Source organism: Malania oleifera, chromosome 7 (assembly GCF_029873635.1).
Source record: "Malania oleifera isolate guangnan ecotype guangnan chromosome 7, ASM2987363v1, whole genome shotgun sequence".
In the NCBI taxonomy this organism is placed as follows: domain Eukaryota; kingdom Viridiplantae; phylum Streptophyta; class Magnoliopsida; order Santalales; family Ximeniaceae; genus Malania; species Malania oleifera.
The window spans coordinates 69,641,572-69,645,178 of NC_080423.1; positions in this window are offsets into that span (position 1 = coordinate 69,641,572).

Sequence of the window (3,607 nt, forward strand, 5' to 3'; positions counted from 1 at the left end):
CACTAATAGACTAAGCATTAGTGATGGTTTTAAAACCGTCACTAATAATTTTGTCACTAAAAACAACGTAGTAAACAATTTCCGCGCGAAAATTTTTTTGAAAAAATATTAGTGACGATTCTAGTGTATTAGTGACGGTTTTAAAACCGTCACTAATAGTGTTTTTTATTTAAAAAATATTAAAAAAGAAATAGTTAAGGGTATTAGTGACGGTTTAAGAGAACTGTCACTAATAATGGGGTATTAGTGACGGTTTTAAAACCGTCACTAATAGTGTTTTGATTTAAAAAATATTAAAAAAGAAATAGTTAAGGGTATTAGTAACGGTTTAGGATAACCGTCACTAATAGTGTTTTGATTTAAAAAATATTAAAAAAGAAATAGTTAAGGGTATTAGTGACGGTTTAGGAGAACCGTCACTAATAATGGGGTATTATTGACCGTTTTGAAACCGTCACTAATAGTGTTTTAATTTAAAAAATATTAAAAAAGAAATAGTTAAAGGTATTAGTGACGGTTTGGGAGAACCGTCACTAATAAAGGGGTATTAGTGACGGTTTTGAAACTGTCACTAATAGTGTTTTGATTTAAAAAATATTAAAAAAGAAATAGTTAAGAGTATTAGTGACGGTTTGGGAGAACCGTCACTGATAAAGGGGTGCTAGTGACGGTTTTGAAACCGTCACTAATAGTGTTTTTATTTAAAAAATATTAAAAAAGAAATAGTTAAGGGTATTAGTAACGGTTTGGGAGAACCGTCACAAATAAAGGAGTATTAGTGACGATTTTGAAACCGTCACTAATAGTGTTTTGATTTAAAAAATATTAAAAAATAAATAGTTAAGGGTATTAGTAACTGTTTGGGAGAATCGTCACTAATAGTGTTTTTATTTAAAAAATATTAAAAAAAATAGTTAAGGATATTAGTGACGGTTTGGGAGAACCGTCACTAATAAGGGGGTATTAGTGACAGTTTTGAAACCGTCACTGATGCTTGAAATCTCAAATTCCCACTTTCCCCAAATTTCTTCTTTCTCCTCCCGCCTCCTTCTCCCTCCTGCGATCTCTTCTTTCCCCAACTTTCATTCTGCTCCTCCCTCCTGCCCCTCCCTCCTCGCTCATCTCCTTTGCAGCCGAGCCTCCCCTTGGCGAAACAATGCACGAAGCCTCGAAGCCTCGTGCTTATTCTCTTTCTATCTCCCCTAACAGCTCTCTCTCCCTCCATTTTTCAGTTTCCTCTCTTCTCTGTTCGCTCCACTTCCCTGCCCCTTCTCGTCTCTTTTTCTTTCATCATCCATAGTGACCCATAGTTCACGGCCGCCTTGACAACTCACCGGCCACTTCCCGTCACCTCCACATGTCGACATGTCTCCGCATGGCCAGATCTAAATGATTCCAAAACCATCCATCGGGACCATGACAAACATCTGAGGACAATTTCGTGATTCTCAAAGGAGATTCTCTGGATCCGAGAACGCTCCAAACAGATGAGTTTTTTTTTTCTTATTATTTTTTCGATTCATTTTTGTCTTGATTTTTATTTGCTTCGGGTTGAGGCTCAACGTGAGTTTGTGATACTAGTGTGGTTCGTGATTTCTGAGTTTCGATTGGGGTGAGGTTGTGTGTGAGTGAATGTGCACGACAATGGTGTGGTCGTGAGTGGGTAATGCTGTTAAGGTTCGTGTGAACTGGTGAGAGCTAGTGTTTGGATCTGGTTTCGAGTTGGAGACGAGGCAACTCATCTTTGACTGTGTGAACAAGACTTGGGTTGACTCGTGCGAGTCAACCCAGGTGAATTGTGTGATCTCGGGTTAGCCCGAGTGGGCTCAGGGTTGCTTAGGAATGGACCTTTAGCTAATTTATGATGGGTTGGGGTTAGGTTTTTTTATTTTTATTTTTTAAATGATTCTGGGTTTTGGGTTTAAAACATTTTATGGGATTGTTTCATTTTAAAGCTGTGGGCAGAGCTGGTTTGAGAATGGGTTTTGGGGTAAGAGCTGGGCCTTGGGATAGTTTGAAATTGGACTCATGGGGTTTTAAAATGGGTGTTGGGTTAGCCCAAATGGTCATGTTTAAATACTTGGAGGTGCTTTCAATATTTTCTAAATTAATTTGTTTGTGTTGGCAGGCTATTCTTCAGAAATTAGTTGATCGTGAAAACTAAAACAAATCAATGTACTCTGAGCAAACCGGACTGCGTCTTGCCTTCCACAGTAGACACAACCCCGCAAGCCCTGTTGTAATCATTTTTTTTTTCTTCTGTAATTATGCCTGAATATTCACCTGAATTAATGATTATATTTATATGACTGAGAATTGTGTTCACCTTGTGGTGTGCTTTGCAGTTTGCACCATTGTAGAAATAATAAATTGCCTCGTTGCCCCCCCACCCCTTTTTAATTTGGTCTCAATTTTTTGCACTAGTTGTGGAAATCCAAGTCCTGGATTAAAGGCTTCCATCAATATAATACACTCATACTAATAGATAATATTTAGAAACATAAATTTCATGACTTGAATTTAAATTTATGAATTTAAAAAAATTCAATAATATAATTTGTGGGGTGAGAATGTTGCATGATCTGCACAGGTAGAAGGGTCTTTTCCAAATGATTTGTTTGGATGCAGCAAAGGTGTGCGTTTGCGGTTAATGTCAACGGTATCAGCAAAGGTTTGTCTGTGTCTGTGTGTCCCTGCCTCTATTGTGTATCGCTTTTAGATTTTAGATTTTTGATTATTCTGTGTTACGTGTCTTCATATCATTAGATGTTTGGATTCTTTTGATTTCAACAACATGGAAGATTTTAAAATCCACCTTCTTCGGTCGTTAGTCGCGAGAGTTTATACCGTGAGAGAGAGAGAGAGAGAGAGAGAGAATGGTGAGACACTCAATTCCGAATCTCCACGCACATGATTTCTTCCAGGTATGGATCTTGTCCTTCTAAAAGTCTCAGCTTTTCCAGATTTTAATTTCCATTTTGGCTGGTTTATTGGTTCTGGGACTCAAATCTATTTTTATTTTTTTTAAATTTTCTTCTAGTGATGGTCGACATCTGGGCCCACAAGTTGATCAATAAGAACAAATTGAGATAAGTTGAAAATAAGGCTTTCAAATAATTTGACTAGAACACCTAATATGGTATAAATGTCTTGAAAAATTTGACCTTGAGAGGTACGAGTCAAAAAGAAAGTCCTTATAATTGAAGCAACATCCTTGAAAATGTCAATTAGGTTTCAAAGTATAATGCACTTAGAGCGATTGTTTCTCTAGTGCGTCTAGTTTGTAAAACTGGTTTGACTGAGTAATGTTAAAAGTCGGAGCTTGTGATGTCACAAGTCCATAGGTCTTTACATTTTCAAGTTTTAATAGATACTCCAGATAATTGTTAATATATATATTCTGAGAGTATCGATATCATTTGTAATATATATAATTGTTATTGAATTATGACAATCTTCTTTTAATGAAGTTATCACGAACAATGAATAATCCGTAAAGTGACTTAAGGAGTCTGACAATTTCAACTATTATCGTGATTTAATGAGACAAAAAGTAAATGACTATCAAGTGAATATATAGCTTTAAGTGTTACAATACTTTAATAAG